This window comes from Amphiura filiformis, chromosome 3 (genome assembly GCF_039555335.1).
Source record: "Amphiura filiformis chromosome 3, Afil_fr2py, whole genome shotgun sequence".
Lineage (NCBI taxonomy): Eukaryota > Metazoa > Echinodermata > Ophiuroidea > Amphilepidida > Amphiuridae > Amphiura > Amphiura filiformis.
This window is the reverse complement of record NC_092630.1, coordinates 80677678-80687299: the sequence shown is the minus strand read 5'-3', so window position 1 is coordinate 80687299 and position 9622 is coordinate 80677678.

Here is a 9622-nt window from a genome sequence, read left to right as displayed (position 1 = left end):
AGATAGTGGATAAAATGGACCCGGAAGTGACTGTATGAAGCGGCGGTCGCTACCGATGTTCACAGTTTTCGAATTTGATAAAGTAATGCTGTATAAAGCTTTGGTCACAAACACTGCATAAGTGTGGGGGTTCAATTTTTGATCAAAAGGGTGTCTGTCTAAAAAGTGTGGGGAAATATAAATGGTGGGGTTTGACCCCTGACAAACGTTCGAAATTTGTAGTTGCTACAACTGATGATCATACTATTTTATTCACTAGAAATTAATATGTTTGTCTGTGTCTGCCTCTTTTCTCAGAGACTAGTGTAGTAGTAGCTCGTTCAAGTAGTGATTCTGTTGTCCCACTGGCCTACTAAACGTAGATTGCATGGCGATCGGAGTGTTAATATCCTCAGAGCACCTCTGACTAGCATAGTAGGGGAAGCATGTTCCTCAAACTTGGTGGGTGGATGCATTTTTAGTACAACAAGTCACACATGCATTATTTTCTCAATTCGAATTTTATCCTTTCTGGGTATGACTGATTTTGTTACCGTAAAATTTGTATCAATTCCCGATATCACATATTAGTACCGTACACTATAAATGCACCACATTTTGTAGGCTCCAATTGCTGATTACATAAATAAGAACAACTGGTAACCAGCGGCACTGTGCAGTACCGGCCTGTTATTCAATTGCATTGTGTGTGGGTTACGTGTATTTTATGTGTAAAATGCCTACTGATGCGGTGATCCACCCAAAATCCCTGTACTAGGTGCATCTTGACCCAGCATAAGTTTGTATTGGTTAGTGGGTCAAGGTCACCTGAGGTCATCCAGGGGTCATCTGAGGTCAAATTTGCAAAAACTGTTGTAGGGGCATGAAACTTGGTGGGTACAGTCAACATTTGGAGTCAAATTTTAGGAAGGTCATTCCAGGGTCACCCAGGGGTCATCTGAGGTCAAATTACTAAAAACTCGTATGAGCATGAAACTTGGTGGGTACAGTCAACATTTAAAGTCAAATTTTGGGAAGGTACTAAAAATTGTCGTATGGGCATGAAACTTGGTGGGTACAGTCAACCTTTGGAGTCAAATTTTGGGAAGGTCATTTTGAGGTCATCCGGGGTCACCTAGAGGTCATCTGAGGTCAAATTACTAAAAACTGTTGTATGGGCATGAAACTTGGTGGGTACAGTCAACATTTGGAGTCAAATTTTGGGAAGGTCATTTTGAGGTCATCCAGGGTCACCTAGAGGTCGTCTGAGGTCAAATTACTAAAACTGTCGTATGGGCATGAAACTTGGTGGGTACAGTCAACATTTGGAGTCAAATTTTGGGAAGGTCATTTTGGGGTCATCAGGGGTCATCTGAGGTCAAATTACTTAAAACTGTCGTATGGACATGAAACTTGGTGGGTACAGTCAACATTTGGAATCAAATTTTGGGAAGGTCATTTTAGGGTCACCCAGGGGTCATCTGAGGTCAGATTACTAAAAAACTGTTGTATGGACATGAAACTGGATACAGTCAACATTTGGAGCCAAATTGTGTGGGGTCGCATCAAGGTCACCTGAGGTCATCCAGGGGTCATCTGAGGTCAAATTTGCAAAAACTGTTGTAGGGGCATGAAACTTGGTGGGTACAGTCAACATTTGGAGTCAAATTTTAGGAAGGTCATCGGGGGTCACCCAGGGGTCATCTGAGGTCAAATTACTAAAAACTCGTATGAGCATGAAACTTGGTGGGTACAGTCAACATTTAAAGTCAAATTTTGGGAAGGTACTAAAAATTGTCGTATGGGCATGAAACTTGGTGGGTACAGTCAACCTTTGGAGTCAAATTTTGGGAAGGTCATTTTGAGGTCATCCGGGGTCACCTAGAGGTCATCTGAGGTCAAATTACTAAAAACTGTTGTATGGGCATGAAACTTGGTGGGTACAGTCAACATTTGGAGTCAAATTTTGGGAAGGTCATTTTGAGGTCATCCGGGGTCACCTAGAGGTCGTCTGAGGTCAAATTACTAAAAACTGTTGTATGGGCATGGAACTTGGTGGGTACAGTCAACATTTGGAGTCAAATTTTGGGAAGGTCATTTTGGGGTCATCAGGGGTCATCTGAGGTCAAATTACTTAAAACTGTCGTATGGACATGAAACTTGGTGGGTACAGTCAACATTTGGAATCAAATTTTGGGAAGGTCATTTTGGGGTCACCCAGGGGTCATCTGAGGTCAGATTACTAAAAAACTGTTGTATGGACATGAAACTGGATACAGTCAACATTTGGAGCCAAATTGTGTGGGGTCGCATGTTCCTTGAACTTGGTGGGTGCATCTTGACCCCAGGGAGACCAAGTTTGTATTGGTATAGTTGGTCAAGGTCACCTGAGGTCATCCAGGGTCATCTGAGGTCAAATTAGCAAAAACTGTCATATGGGCATGAAACTTGGTGGGTACAGTCAACATCTGGAGTCAAATTTTTGGAAGGTCATTTCAGGGTCAACCGGTGTCACCCAGGGGTCATCTGAGGTAAAATTGCTAAAAATGTTGTATGGGCATTGGTGGGTACGGCCAACATTTGGAGCCTAATTTTGTGGGGTCGCACAGAACAACTTTGTATTGGTTAGTGGGTCACGGTCACCAGAGGTCATCCAGGGGTCATCTGAAGTCAAATTAGCAAAAACTGTCGTATGGGCATGAAACTTGGTGGGTACAGTCAACATTTAGAACCAAATTTTTGGAAGGTCATTTTGGGGTCATCCAGGGGTCATCTGAGGTCAAATTACTAAAAATTGTCATATGTGCATGAAACTTGGTGGGTACAGTCAACATTTGGAGCCAAATTTTTGGAAAGGCATTTTGGGCTCATCCGGGGTCACCCAGGGGTCATCTGAGGTCAAATAAATTCAAACTGTTGTATGGGCATGAAACAAGGTCGGAACAGTCAACATTTGGAGCCAAATTTTTGTTGGAAAGGCATTCTGGAGTTATCCAGGGTCACCCAGGGGGTCATCTGAGGTCAAATTCAAACTGCCGTATCGGCATGAAACTTGGTGGGTACAGTCAACATTTGGAGCCAAATTTTCGGTAGGTCATTTTGGGGTCATCCAATGTCACTCATGGGTCATTTGAGGTCAAGTTACTAAAAGCTGTCGTATGTGCCTGAAACTTGGTTGGTACAGTCCACATTTGAAGCCAAATTTTTGGAGGTCATTTCGGGGTCATCTGAGATCACCATTTAGAGCCAAATTTTTGGGAGGTCATTTCGGGGTCGTCTGAGGTCAATTTAGATGAATTCTAATAGTTGTCAAGGCTTCCTATAGTTGTTGAAAGCTTCAAACACTAAAAAAAGGGGATTTTAAAATTTTGCAGAACTAATTATTCTTGCTGGTTCAGTAGTAATTTCCACAATAATGAAATATTTTCAGATTTTGCAACTCTAATGCGGCAAAAAATAATAATGCGGCGGAGGAAGATTGACCCCGCATCGAGTTTCAAGGACCGTATTGAATATTTGTGGGGATTTTTTTTCAAACTGAAGGTTTAAAAATTGACCGACCTACCCAACCTTTCCATAAAACTACCAATCTGTTAGCGATTCGACTCCAAGAACAATTGCTTTCCCACAAAAAAGCGTAGAGCCACAGCGCCATTGGTGCTCTTGTCTAAATCTGGCACCGCAGTATCAATGCATAGGAAGTTCCTGTTGTAAAAATACATGTACACAATTCAATTGTCAGCCCGAATATTTTCTCACAGCACCTGGTTGGTTACCATTTGTAAACATGAACAAAAAATGTAGTTTCTTAAACTGTGTAATACGGCCATCTTCAATCAGAGCCTATGTCGTGGTGCATACAAATTACGTAAGTTTTATTTATATACATGTGCAAATTTTAATGCCGATGCAGTGGGGTAAAATTCTAATCTTTTCCAACTGACAATGCATTTTTAAGTTGAAAAAAAAATTAAATCAACAAGTTAAAAGGGGAAAAAAAGGTGACTGGACAAATGCATATATTTTGAGTGCATATTCAGAAATTGTCAGCCTTTTCAACTTACTTTTCTGAACTCTGGAAAAATTGTCAATCCAGTTTCTGAATAGAGACCCAATGAAAATGGATTTAAAATTCAGTAACTATACGGGATACGTACCGTGCATGTAAATATAGTAACGTTTATGGAGAGGAGCCAATTCTGTGTGAAGTGAGTAATATTTTCTCAAGTGAATCATGTTTGAGCCATCAGTATTCGTCCAGGTGACAGCTCTTGATAAAATTGAACATGTGAAGGGAAATAGAGCTGGTCAATCAAGCAGTTAGAAAAGGCGTATTGTCTCTAAATTTTGAATGTTCTTTAATAAGTGATATTTTCTTTCTGAATAAAAGGACATAGATAGGCCCTATCCTTTCCTCTAGATACAGGCAGGGCAACCAGTTTAAAAACCTACATTAGGCCAATGGAACTCGATTATTAGTTTCCGATTGGATGTTTGAAAAAAAGGACGAGGTCGCTATTTCATTATTCATTATTCGGTCTCTTTTCATTATCCATTATGTCAACAAAATCAATGATTTTATGAACAGCTTTCTCCAAATTTAGGTACCCCACCAGTACCAAAGTATATACATTTTGTATTGTTGATGAAAGACCATTTCAAAACAGGTATTAATGCTTAGATCATCATTACAGACATTTTGCAACAGATTGAGAAAAGATTTTATTTTTTAAAATTAAAATGAAAAGAAATTTGCAATTTTGTAATCACCAGAAACATGATGAGGTAATCCGTAAATTTCCATTATTTACCACATCCTCTACCCCTACAACTAAGAAAAACTGCTGATTATGATCAGCAGGGTATGTCAGACATTTTGAGAGTTTCAATTTTGATTAGTTCCATCTCAATTTTCAAATAATTGACTTTTTTATAAAAATAATGAAAGTTTTGGTCAAATTGAAACGGTGATGCGGGAGGTCAATAGGAAACTAACAATCGAGTTCCATTAGCCTTACAATAAACCACTATTAGCATTTTAAAGTGTGCATGTTTCTCACATAAGAGCCTCCTAGGTGCTTACTGATGTGCTACTAAGCACTGTCGATTCACATTGATTCATGGATGCCTTGGTATTTAAGAGGAGTAAGCCAATTGGCTGTAAAATCTCCACTTACACTTAACGAGGTTAACAATAATATAATCAATGGCTATTAAGAAAGCTAGAATTTACTGGTATCAAAGTACATGTATTGTGTTGGTTGGAACATTTTGTTACAGTACATTTTTAAGTACTGTTAACAGTTTTTTTCAATGCATTTCAATGTAATGTTGCATACATATAGGGGCCTATGTTAATTTAGGCATGACCATCAAAACACATGTATTCTCACCTTTGGTATTGTTAGTATTTTATTGCATGACTGGATGCAGGTGGAGTGGAACAACACATAATAAAATCAAAATCTCATTTCATCAGCCTACATTAATTTCAACATTGATATGTATAGTATACATGTACATACGGTATGTATACCAGGGGCGTGTGCAGGATTTGTTACTGCGGGGGCCAAATCTAAATCGTTTGCGCCACTAAGTATATTGCGTTGCGCTTGCGCGACATAGGGGGTGTCTGAAGGCCCCCCTCAGAAGTGAGAAACTTTTGCAAAATGAAGGACCAATTGAAACCATTTGGTGGACTATTTTAGTATTATTATTGTGCACAATTTGAGTTTGAAAAAGTCGAAAATTGGTGAAAAGAAGCTATAAAAAAGCCATTCGTGGACAAGTTCTCACTATTATTAACTGTATACATTATTACTGTAAGCATTAAGTGTCTGGTGTCCAAAGTAGAAACCAAAAGGCGAAAGCAGGTGGGCAGCCCCCCTCAGAAGTGAGAAACTTTTGCAAACTGAAGGCCCAATTGAAGCCATTTGGTGGACCATTCTGGCACTATTATTGTGTACAATTTTAGTTTGAAAAATCTGAAAATGGGTTAAATGAAGGCCCAAATTGAAGCCATTCGTGGACAAATTTTCACTATTATTGTATAAATTATTGCTTTTAGTGTTGGGTGAAGCGAAAAGGGGGATTTGTTTATCCATACACACTGTGTATTAACACAGGGGAGTTGGAAAAATTTGCAAATTGAAGGTCCAATTGAAGCCATTTAGTGCATCATTTTTACACTTTCTTTAAGCATGTTAAGGGTCTAGAATAGAGATTTGATTATTATTTATGTTCACCCAGACATGTTACACAAGCACATTATGGGATAGAGGGGGGGCAGCCCCCTGTCAAAAAAAAGTGGAAGAGCAAAAAAAAAAGGATAATAGGCGGTACTTTAACATAAAAACACATAATTTTTATGGGTAATTCACAATTTTTCATCATTTTCTTTACAATTCTCCCCTTTTTCCTGTCACCCTGGGTGAAAATAGTCTATTGTTAACCCAATTTTTTTTTCAACAACGCTTTCCATCTACCGATGGCCTTACATGAACCGACGGCCATGACGAGGGGGGGGGGGCACTGGCCCCTTGCCCCCCCCACTGGCTACGCCACTGATAAGGTACATGTAGACTCCTGGAATAATATTTATTGAATTTATACCATTGGACAATTTTAAATGACAAATTTACACTGAATTTAATACCCAGGTTTTTAAACACAATACACAATTTGGGCAAATTCATGAAATATCTTAGGGGCAAAAATCCTACCAACCCTTCAAGTCCAATCTCATCATGATATCTTACTTAGCAATGTTCAACAATGCACTATCTAAAATTTATACCAAATTTATCTTTATGTACACATTATTAAGCCGTTAATATTGAAAAAACAGTGCGGTGTAGAAAAGGCATTTGATTCATTACAAATATGATAGATTAATACTTGTAAATGATTTGATTGCTTATCTTGTGAAAATTAAGTGATTTGTACTTTTTTAAGTACAAATATTTTAATTTTAAAAGTAAAATGCACATGTCATTAACACTTCGGGAAAATGCTCAGAAATCAAAGGTGAATACTATATGAACTTTGAGGTTATTCATACAAATGCACATGTAGCTTATTTGGTATAGTTCACTAATACTAAATGATAGACCATTGTGTTTCCTGTCACACACAATTGTTGCATGTGCCATGATATGCAATTTAGTGAAAAAGGCTGTAATGGTGGTAATGAACTTATGATGTCAGCAATTTCTCCAAGTTTCAGTGATAGGCCTACAATGTTGAGACAATTTTCAGAGAAATGTAAAAGTACAAAATGTGCCATCAGTTCAGGTTTTAAAACAGATTTTTCAAACATCCCAGAAAGAGTAATGATATTTTAAACATCACAGAACCGGGTATAATAATATTTACACATTAGAAAGGTACATGTAAGCCAAGTAGCACCTCTACTAAAAATACAGTTGGCTTAGCACCTACAGAATCAAATTGGACTCACACCACACTAGATTGCTAACATAATTTATTCTCAACTGAGTTGTGACATTTCATTTCATGTTCAAAAGCATGCTTCAATCAATTTTAAATGACAGATTTTGATGTGTGTGTAATAGCAGTCAAGTAATTTGTTTTAAAAAGGAAATGGTTGAACAAACTCTGATTACATTTTCTATTAGTGTTATGTACTATTTACCTGTTTTCCAACCAAATTAATGTCTTTTGGTGCTGTCAAACATGTCTCCTACAATGAAAACACAGAACTGTTTCCACTTTTGTATGTTTCATGCCTGTTCTTGAGGCCTTTGTGCAACTACACAATAATATTCAGCCTCATTTCATATCGCTTCAGGCAACATTTTAATGTGATTATTTAAAGTTTCTTATTAAAAATTATTGTTGACAATAGTATTGCAGTTTTAATGTGTGACTTGCAGAATGGAGAGTGAAATTGTAGAGTGAAATGACATTATGTACAAACTGAATTTGTTCAATTATTGCTGCCTGAAATTTTGTGAAAATATAAATAGAATTTTATAGGTGGGGTTAGGTGGCACTGGGCACTGTTTGAAATACATGTAAGCACTGGACATTTGGACAAGAGGATATCCGCTTGTCCAAAAATCACTGGGACAACCATGATGAGCCATGCACTTGTCCGGCAGATACCCCTCTATTTTATCTCCAAAATCATGAATTGTAAATGAATAAAACTTGACATAAAGTTTGACTTGTCAAATGTATTCAAGTCACACTGTATAAATCTCAACAGGGAAAATCTGAATCAAGTCATTTTTAGTACAGAAATTCTATAGGATTTCTGTTTGTTGTACATTTACTAACGTAATAATGATGCTTGGACAAGAACAAATTTTTATGGAAGTTTGTTAAACTTTTTATTTTTTTCTATCAATTTACAAAAATGATCTGTGTTATAGATATTTGTAAATTAAAAGATAAAAAATGAAAACGTTAAAACAAACTACCCTGAAACTTTGTTCTCGTCCTTGCAACTACGGTATATGGTTAGGTTCCGACTTATAAAGAGTCAAGACTTGAAACTCGACTTTTCAGAAATGACTCCATTCAGATTTCCCCATAAAGACTGTACAGTGACTTGAGTCATTTAACTCAACTTGACTCAAAATATTGCTAGGAATGACTTGATTCATTACAACTCTGGTTGCAAAAAATAGGTTACAGTTGTTTTGTAGTCCAGATATTATTAGATATATTTCTATTCTGTGTGTATGATAAATGAGATTGGTTTTTGTTAACAAAAGATCAATTTTAGAAAAAAGATATGCCCTATTAAGCTGTCATTCTGTGAAAGTATTCATATTTGCTAGACCGACTATATCAAGCAGTCAACATAGATTTCCGCCATTTCCATCGCAGCCGAACTGATGCTTTCCATAATTCCCTATTCGTCACATTACTGTTTGTTTTCTTTTATACCTTTTATATCAGTAATTATTGTGTATGGGTTTTTTGTTTTCAAAATTAACAAATTTTCTTTTTTGTTAATGGGTTGGCGGAGACTCGCTTAAAACGTGAAGTGAGTGTTTTTGCCTTTTTTCCCGCGTTTGTATGTTTGCTTGCCTGGATTATCAATAAATCAAAATGAAATCAAATTAACGGCAAAGATGTGGGCTTGTGACTTTGATCTGTATTGTATAATTTGTGTTTGTGACTTGCTGTTATTTATATCTCTTCACTTGAATAGAAAAATATGCGTGTGCCTAGTACCATGAATAGTATGAATAGGACAATACACATAGTTTGTTGCACCTGTCTGCAAAATGCTTTGCAAGTCATTAGTAAATTTTGGAAAAAAAAGTGCAAACTTTCCACAATTCCACGATTCATGATTTGCAGAGAAAATGTTTATAAAGTAATCCAATGTTTATGAATTGAGAGAATTAAAGCTTTCATTCGGAAGGACTGGAGAATTGAGTTCCTTCTTATAGAAGCTTGAGGGCATGCATCTTGCATCTGATAAGCTTATAGCATTCTCCAGTCAATATCCTGCCAATAAAGTCATTGCGATTTATATGCAAGAAAATTACCGGGCAATACTTTTCCAAAATTACAATTACTTCTTGACTACAAATCTATGGACCAGTGGGAAGCCTTGCGCTTATTGCAATATCTATTCAAAGTCATGCCTGCAAGATATGAAAGT